The 9983-nt window shown below is 38.4% G+C and overlaps 1 long non-coding RNA gene across 3 annotated transcripts in view; it reads left to right on the top strand.

Moving 5' to 3' along the window:
• The first annotated feature begins 6 nt into the window (after window positions 1-6).
• The window catches only part of LOC108448028, a 97713-nt gene continuing 87736 nt past the window's right edge, over window positions 7-9983 (top strand). For all 3 annotated transcript variants that reach the window (XR_001863809.1, XR_001863811.1, XR_001863810.1), the window contains exon 1: window positions 7-2626. This is a non-coding gene — a long non-coding RNA (uncharacterized LOC108448028). The remainder of the gene's footprint in view (window positions 2627-9983) is intronic.

Genomic DNA, 9983 nt, shown 5'->3' with positions numbered 1-9983 from the left:
TGCCACGCGGGGGGGTTTCCCGGAGCGCGGCGCCGGTGAGAGGCAGCGGCAGGCGCGGCCCAGGCGAGCCTCGGGCTGGGGGGTTTAAGGTGGCGGTTGTCGGCCGAGCGTGGTGTTACTCCTTGCCGCAGAAGCCGGGGGAGTTGTACAGCACGCTTGTGCCCCTTTGACAGTGTGACCCTGCTGGGAGATGGGGCAGGACTGCAGGACCAGGAGCCTAATTAGCACCATAATGTTGCACTGAAATGAGCCTAGAGTGATAGTTGCGTTTTGCGCGTAAATCGGGACAAAATCCTGCTTTAGTACACGTATGGCATTGACTAACTTGTACGCAGAAACACACACTGGTTCTGAAATCGGCCACCACTTCACGTGTCATCCTTCCTCCTGCATCTGTCCCTGCACTTCTTTAGCTGACGGATGCTGCTGACTGAAATACAGGTTTCCCCGCAGAGGGGCCCCTGTAGCTTGGCATTCTCAGTGTATTTGGACGGTGTGTACTTAGTTGGAGAAGGGGTCAGGATTTCATACTGAGGTACGGGGTTTTTCAGCATATTTGTTAGCTTTTTTGGGTTTTTTTTGCCTATGGGACACTTGTAAATTTAAATGTCGGCAAGATATTGTCTTAATATGTTCAAAAGTATCAGCACCCAGATATGAATCAGTTTTATTGAAGTATGTTCTTAAGTCTGTATGATTTAGTATTTTAGTTAATTTTACAATATGCACAAAATGTAGTCCAGATAGAACTATGATATCTGACAGCAGGAGAGAATTTAAGATTTGCCAGTTCTTCATACTCCGTCAGATATTTGAAAATGATGCTTTGTTCTTTCAGTTTTGACTGTCACTTGGCATTAATCGTCAACAGCAATGTTGATCTTAAAGTCAGGGTCTTAACATTTTTTTTCTGTGAAGGAGTAAGCACACTACCACGCAGAACGTTTTTGTTCAGTTTAATAATAATCACAGTTAATGGCTCAGCAGCACTGCCACGAGTAAACATTGGGGTTTTTTCGGCTAACCGAACGGCTCTGACTGAGGAGCTACATAGGGTCATATACTGTAGTGCTCGTAATATACACACAGAAACTTGCATCGGGATCAACAATAACTCAGCATGTCAACAGATTCAAATCTGCAGCTGGGATAGATCAGTAGTTCCACTGGACCTTATGTGAGCTGAGAACTGGGCCTTAGTATCTTGCACTGTTGGTGGGAAACTGGTATGGGCAAACATTTTACAAACTGTAAGAATTGCAAAGGTGCCTCTAACTGTAGGTCTAAAACTATTAAAATATACCACACAAATTTGAAACTGTGCGGTGACCTGTATAAGATGACAGATACAGAGACTCAAGACGAGTAACTATACCTTTTAGTCATGTGCTTGCTATGTAGACAATGACTGAATAATGAAATCTACTATTAAGTGTAATACTGTTAGAGTTTATTGGTTCTGATTTATATTTCTATAGATATTTATAGTGGACTAGGGGAGTTTTGTTGTTGTTTTTAGCCACAGAAAGTAGTAATTTAAAATGCTGACTCAAATCTGCATATTTACCATATTTCCTTACTTCTTAGGTTTTGAAAAAATTATGACAATAGTTACTTCAAGCAATTGATAACAGGTCAAATGTAGAAATAATAAATTATGGGTTCTGATTTACTGAACAAACATGAAATTCAGTATTTCAGATTTCTCCTTGAAATTTTCTTTTAGGCTATTTATCAATAAATATTTCTGTAAAAATGATTTTAGTATCTTAATTTTAATACACAAATATTGTAGAAAAAGAAAAAATTGTACTTTTGCACATTATGCATTGCAATGGACAAAAATTATAAGTTAACTAAATAATTTTTTTTAAAATCACAAGGGTTTCAATTGTTTGGTCTGTATTAACACTGTATTAAATGAGGATTAATGATTACAGTGAATCATAGAAAACAGCAACCTCATATTTGATTTTGAACGACTGTTTTCTTTCTGATAGACTCCATAATGTTCAGTTATAATATTATTAAATATTTAAATAGCTAAAAGAATAACTAAAATGTGTTTTAAATTCATTATTTGACAGTTGAAATTGCTAATTTTTTCATGCTCATGCAGCTTTTTAAAAGAAGGCGATTCTGTGCCTTATAGACAGATTTTCATATTTTACCTGTTCAAAAGCTGCAGGAGTTTTTAATCCATTTTCTACAAGCAGTTGCCTTGTTTTCAAATAACGTTTCAAGAATTTCATATTTTTCTACTTCTTAGCAGTAGCAGTTTTAAAACACACATTAGTTCATTCTGTGAACTTCAGCTGCAGCACAGCATCTTCCCAGTTTTCCAGCAATACTGAACTGTGTTTTAGAATTAAAGGCATCATCTGGGACTGATGATTAGAGCAAGGAAAATTCAGCAATTAAAATAGTACCATCCAGGTCTGACTTCTTCAGGAAAACAGTCTTTTCAATTCTGTTTTTATTTTTTTTTTTTAATACAGGCAATTTCAGTGACATTATTTTGTCCCTTTTGCTTCCAGATTATGTGGGTTTCTTGAAAACACTTCCATACATTTCAGTGTCTAAAAAGAGGCCAAGTTTGGGGCCATCACTGCTGAACTGCAAACCGGTAAACATTTAGTTCTCTGTTTCTGTAAGGAAAGAGATGAATTTAAAGACTAATTCTATCCACTCCTGTAGTGCACTGTAAGTTGACATAAGGGTAATATTTGGAAATGAAATTTAAAAGCCATGTGTCCTTTCTGTCCTGAAACTTTTATAAGCACATCCTAGCTTGTTAAATTTGCTCTCCCCCTCTGTACTTCCTAACTGTTAGTTTAATTACTTTGTTTCTGGATCTTGACATTATCTTTAGTCAAATTCTTCATCAGCTCTTCATCAAGTCATAATTTTAAAGTCAATCTTCCCCCCAGAAATGCTGAAGAATTCAATTTAAAGTGTGTGATATCTTGAAATTAATAATCACATTTTATAAATTCTTGCTAAGCCAGAGGTCTCTCGGTTTCTTCTCTAGTCAGGTAGAGACTGTTAAATACTTTCTGGTGCTAATCCAGTTTCAGTGGTTGATGAAAGACTTTGAAACTTATCCTGGATATGGATGTCAAAGCCTAAAATCTTTTGATGTTTTCTTCAGTGATGAAAAGATATCTCTAAAACAGAACATAACAATTCAGCAAATGTAAACTTTTCTATAATGTGGTTGATAGGCTTGATCATAGTGATTGGGGTACACAGACTGACTCTCCTGTTACATTTGTATATTCTTTCTGTTGGATGTCAGGTGTGCTTGAATACTTTTGTAGAGAAACAGGAAAAGAGATAATACAAAGGAGCAAATTGTATGTTTTCCTCTCCTCTGTGAAACTTAAGAAAATCTCTTGCTTGAAAAAGAAGGGGGAAAGGCAATTTTAACAAGAAACTTTTGCCTTGTGGTTGTCACTATTGATGTAATGACAATCATTTAATTGCAGTAATAAATACTAGTCAAAACTGTGTTTAGCATTCACCTTTTATTTTCATGAAGAAAGGAGACAATTTTCTAGAATAAATTATATTCATTACTTTTGCTTTATTTATTTAGTTCTATTTCTATCTGTGTTTCAGGCCCAGAACAGTAAAAAACAAGAAAGGCAAAACATCATAAATTATATTTGAAATTCCAACTATTTGCTGATTTTAAGGCTTACAATTTAAGCTTCAGTTTCATTTTTCAAGACATTCTGTGTATCAGCTCTCTGTACATCAGGTTCTAAGAACCTGTCTAAAGTCGGTTGACTTCCACAGGCCAGACACCATCTGTCTGTTGTGACTGCTTTGATTGCATTCATGAAATGAGTGTCATTCATACTGAAGCATGTAAATCACAGCTCAGCAATCACTCTTACCTTCACAGATATTCCTTGTGCACTTGACATGCCGTCAACTAAAAGTGTATCAGTTTCACTGCTTTTGATGTAATTTGATGCAGGATCACGTTGATGTATATGCCCATTACTTTATTAAATTATGTAAGAGGAAAATGTTTATTTTAGGTGTTTTCAATCAAAACCATAAAGATGAATAAATTACACGAAAAATAATTACTTCACATACCCACTTTGTCTGTGTTCATGTAAATTTTCTCATTATTTTTTTAGATTTGTACTTTATTTGCATTTTGTTCCTGGATCTAATACACCCATTTAATGCCAGTCATATTTCCTCCCCCAAATTCCAGAAGGAACAGAGTGTTACTCTCTTCAGATGTCATGCTTGCAATGACTACATACAAAGCAAAACGATCTTCCAGCACCTCTGCTCTGATCAGCTAATCCAGACTTGCCAAAAAAAACCCCTTCTTTCGGAAACTTTTGCAAACCTAGACAATATTCTGAAAAATGCCTGTTGTCTGCCTTAAAAATATATATTTTGTGCAAATATGTTTAAAACAGAGAAGAAAGGAGAGCACAAAATTCGATGATATTCCCCAGGATATTACTTTACTAAAAACTGGTCTAATTAGCATAACATGTAATAGTAATGGCCACCAATAAGGAACTCAAACTAAGGTTAATAGATGGATACTTATTACTCAGCTGCCAACTTTCTAATTATCAGGGAGAGCTGATCAGAGATGTTGACCACAAGAAGGCCTGAGCATGATTTTTCTCCACTTTGTTCTTCACATGAAGGGTAGTAACATCTTTTAGCCTCTTCTGCCACAGGGAGCATGGTTTTTTTTCCCTGTTGACTTTTTCTTCAGTCAGAAAGAAACCCTAGAAGTGTGATATGCAACAGCATTTTTCTACCTCTTCACTGATTTCCTTTGGGTAATGTCAGCTCTGAAACACAAACTGATGTGCTATAGAGTGGTCTGCTTAGCTATACAACTTTCCACCAATTTTCTGGCCATGGGTGCAGAGGAAAATGGGTGATCACAATTTGAGATATCCCCACCTGAAGCAAAAACCTCTTCCTGATGTTTCAGATTGTCAGTAATCCTCAGCTCTCCTAAAGCTGAGCAGGAAGTGCTTGTTAGGCCACTGCAAATGAAAGATGCCCACTTCTTGGCTGGTACTGCCTCCATACCCCACGAATGTACTAAAAAAAAGGATATATGTGCATATTTGTTAATGTTAAAGCCAGTTAGAAAACTGATCAAGTCAAAAAACAAACACACTTAATGATATTTTTTAAATTAATAAATGGTAGGTGATAACCAGTGGGATGCCTGCCTGCCGGCTGGTTTGCCCCAGTACCCCTGATGATGGACTTCAGCAAACTAAATTCAAAGAGAAACAACACACAGGTTAGGTTTCAGATGAGGTGAATTGATTGCTGATTATTTAAATCCCACTTTTTGTGGCAGAAGCCAAGCCATAACATTATTGTTACGTGCAAACATGATAGAAAAAAAAGAAGAGTGGCCGCTGAAGTGAAGCAAGAATTTAAAGATTGACTTCGGAGTGCATGGAATACACCTGTATTACAATAGGAGTTGTCATTTGTGCACAAAGTTGGCATGTATTGTGCTGTCAAGAAAACAGGAGGAGAAAAAGAAATAATTTGTATTTATTTCTTTTACCATTGTAATCAATAAGGGAGTTAAAAAAGAGAACATTTCAGATAAAATGCAAACAATTTAAATAGGCTGTAATCAAAATGTGATTTTTCCATGAAGATTTTCAGAAGTTATTTATTAACTGCCGAAAGGAATATACAATCACCTGAGAATGAAGTAATATAATTTATGCCAAACAGTTTACTGCCAATGGTTCCTTAGTGATCCACTTTCTTTAGTATGCAGACATGAAATCATTTGTCTTCAAAATTATGTTAAGAAATGAATGATCTAATACAAGCTATTGAGAGTGGGATGCAAAGTTCAACTACTTATTTTTTTTCTTTGAAAAGTGATTGAAAACATTAGGTTCGTATTAGTAAAAAATAAGCAATTTGTAGTTCTCCCTCTGGAGAACTACAGCATTACTCTTCAGTTTTCATCATTAAAGAAATGCTTGCATTTCTTTTGAGTGCACAGAAATCTTTGAATCTGTCATGCTTTCTGAAAATTCGCAAGCACCTTTTTTTAACAGCAATCATCAGCAAAATATAAACCCCTGTGAAACTATTCCAGATCTTATTGAGAATCAGTAGTTTTCTGAAGGTACCTAAATTAAAGTTTTAAAATGCTGCTGCTGTAGCATAAAGGAAGGAAAAGTACTTCTTCAGAGAGTATGGTGAAGTACAGGAATTACTAAATCCTTTTCCTTTCGGCTAGTTAACTGCTAATTTTATTCTTAGGAATGTAATTTTGGGTTTGGGGTTTTTTTTAATATCTTGCTATATAGTGTTTAGAAAGAAGCTTCAAATATTAATTATCCATTGAGCTAAAAATTCTTTCAATAGCTTAGGATCGTTCTGCCTTCTGGGGATAATAACATTTGCAGTTCCAAATGCAATTAAATGGAAGTGGTAGTTTACAGAGTGAAAGATAGTGTATATACTTCTTTGAATGTAAAACAACACCATAAGTATTACTTAAATAAATGTAACGTTGACCACAGTTTTCTAAATAAACAGCTGCTGATACAATCTTTTTCTTTCTGTACAGAACAAATACACTTTCTTCAAACAATGCTTGACACAAAGGAAAACAGCGAGGGTGTAACACTTCAGGTTAATAAAACGAAAAGACAGCAGCTGTAGCCTTGCACAGAGGCAAGATGCTGCTCTCTGCTATAAGAAACTGCATCAGAACCTTAACCCAAGAATAACCATAGTGACTGTGGGGACGGGAAGCCATATCAAGTTTTCTTCCCCTGCCCTACAAGACTGTGTAAGCCTGTTGTTAGGAAGTACATACATGTATGTGGAAGCACCATAGCCAGTAGAACTGGTTTAGTAAACAGAGTGCAATACTGATTTTCTAGCCACATTGAGGCTACCTACCTGAGCTTACATTGGGTAACTTAACTACCCACAAAGCTAATAAAAATATGTATTTTAAGCTGAAAGCCACACCTCTTGCGTCAGCACAAATACAACAAAACTAGTGCCACAGAGTGAATCATAACACAAATGCAAGATTTTTTGGAAGGAACATACTGTAATGTGAGCTGACACTTGGGAAACAGAAGTCAGCTCTAAGGTCCCTCATTTTTACCCCGGGTATTTTACATTTTGTATTTAGGCTTCCTTGCCTGAATATTGGCAAAGGTTAAGTTTTGTTTTTCAGTATACAGTGATGTCTGTCACAGTAAGTAAGGTTGCTGTGATGTTTTTCAAGTACGTTTGCCCAGATAGGAGCTGTGGCTCCTTAACATAACCGGTGATGCACCAGCTACCAGTTGTACTGTGGAACAGTTCCCTGGGAGCCTCAAAACTGCTGCTCATTGCCACCCTGACTGATGGTGCTTTGCTCCTGTACAAACCAACTATTCAGTGCTGCCATAGAGCAACACAAAGAAAAGCATAAAACTGCTGTTCAGAAGCAGCTCTTTGCCTAAAGATTTGGCAGGTGTGTGCTTTTTCAGTTTTGTTTTTTTTTTTTTAATGGTAATACATTGATATTGAATAATGCTCTTCCTTGTAGAGGGAATAAAAATATGTTTGTGCTTGTCATCAGGAGAATTTTTTCCAGCATGTTTCTCAAACTGGTCTAGAGATATTTGCTCTTTTGAAATATGTGTTTGCAGTTCTCTAGCATTCTTCCCACTTTTATCTGATCATGTAGGCCTATTTTTGTCTGCAAAGTGTCCTGGAAGAGAGCCAGGACAGGAGAATGAGGGGAAAAAAAACAAGCATGTAAAGAATATGGGAAACTGGGCCTAGATGGCCTAGTTTTTATGGGGAAATTTCTAATGTAAAAGTCATTCTATGGAAGCCCTGTGCTCACTGATATGCTCAAGTGTTCTGCAGTGCTACAAGTGAAACAGCTATAAAGATAGCTCAGTTCTCCAGTTGCATTGGTAACATCTTTACAATACCAGTGCAGAATGAAGTGGCTGGAGACAAGGAGTAATTCTGATCCTAACCATCCCTCTTTAGGCTTTATTTAGCATTCTTTAGTGAGGTAAAAGTTTCCCAGTTTGTCTGAAATTAAATTTAGAGGCCTTTGAGAGGCCTCTGAAGATTAAAGAAAATTGAACCATAGAACACTGTAGTGGGTTGACCCTGGCTGAATGCCAGGTACCCACCAAAGCCATTGTGTCACTCCCCTCCAAAAATGGGCAGGGGAGAGGAAATACAACAAAGGGTTCATAGGTTGAGATAAGGACAGAGGATCACTCACTGAATACTGTCATGGACAAAACAGGCTTGAATTAGAGATAGTAACTGAATTTATTACTAACAAAATCAGAGCAAGATAATGAGAAGTAAAATAAATATTAAAGCACCTTCCCCCCCACCCCTCCCTCCTTCCCAAGCTCTACTTCCTCACCTAGCAGCACAAGGAGATGGGAAATGGGGGTTATGGTCGGTTCATCACACATGCTCAGGGAGAGAGTCCTTACCCTGCTGCAGCGTGGGGTCCGTCCCATAGGAGACAGTTCTCTGCAAACTTCTCCAACATGAGTCCATCCCGTGGGCAACAGTTCCCCACAAACTGCTGCAACAGGGGTCACTTTTCCATGGTGTGCAGTCCTTTACCACAGCCTGCTCCAATATGGATACCCCACAAGGTCACAAGTCTAACCAGGAAAGCTGCTCCAGCATGGGCACATCTTTCTACAGGTCTCTGCCAGGACTCTGCTCCAGCACAAGCCTCTCACATGTTCACAGCCTCCTCCCAGGCACCCATCTGCTCCAGTATAGGCCTCTTCCACAGGCTGCAGATGGATTTCTGCACCCCCATGGTCGTGCATGGTCTGCAGGGGCACAGCTTCAGCACCTGGGGCACCTCCTCCCCCTCCTTGTCCACTGACCTTGGTGTCCGCAGAGCTGTTCCTCTCACACATTCTCACTCTGCTCCTTCTCTGGCCTCAATTACTTCTGCACAGTAATTCTAGTTTCTTCTTTAAGATGTTATCACAGAGCCATTACTATCATTCCTAATTGGCTCAACCTTGGCTGAGCATGGAGCCCTTAATCCCAGGGTCACGGGCTCATGCCTCACATTAGGTGCCAAAAAGGACTGCAGTAGGTTGACACTGGCTGTGCACTACGTGCCCACCAAGCTACTCTATCATTCCCCCTTCCCAGCTGGACAGGAGAGAGAAAATAACTGGAAAATTTTCCTGGAAAAATGACTCCTAGGTTGAGATAAGGCAGTTTACTAAAGCAGAAGTTTGTGCATGCACAAAGCAAAGAGAAGAATCACCAATCTTTTTATTCTGTGCTTCCCATGAGCAAGCCATGCCCAGCCACTTCCCAGGAAGCAGGGCTTCAGCACACATGGCAGGAGAGCAAAGATTGTAAAGAACAAATACCACCACCACCACCAGCACCATTTGTGTCAGCTGCCCTAGTTGTGTCCCCTCTCAGGATTTTGCCCACCCACAGCCTGGGGTGTTATCAGCCCCTTTCTAGCTACCAATGCAAAGCACAGCACTGTGAGGACTGTTATGGGAAAATGAACTCCATCTCAGCCAGACCCAATATAAACACATGTTCATAAATGCATACCCTTTAAATGTTTTTTGTAATATTATATTATTTTGAGCAGTTTAATCCAATTTGGGTCCTTTGTGAACTCAGTACTCTCACTCATTTCAATAATTACCAGGATTGTACTTGCCTATTGTTTTTTTTTTACAAAGAAGTAAATTGATTTTTACTTCCAAAATAAATTTAACAACTGCCTTCTGCCACAGTTCTTACACTTGTGAATTCTATATGTGGATGAAAAAACCTTCATTTGTCCTTAGATACAAGCCTGAAATATGGTTCTGAAATACATCTGTTTGTGTAAAGATCCACAGACATCAGTACCTGGATGTATAGTTCAAAGCCTTACTCCTTTTCTGTGTGATTCCCAGCACAGA

Source organism: Corvus brachyrhynchos, unplaced genomic scaffold (assembly GCF_000691975.1).
Source record: "Corvus brachyrhynchos isolate BGI_N302 unplaced genomic scaffold, ASM69197v1 scaffold14, whole genome shotgun sequence".
NCBI classification, from domain to species: Eukaryota; Metazoa; Chordata; class Aves; order Passeriformes; family Corvidae; genus Corvus; species Corvus brachyrhynchos.
Note: the sequence above shows the minus strand (reverse complement) of the source record. Positions and strands in the feature narration are given on the sequence as shown.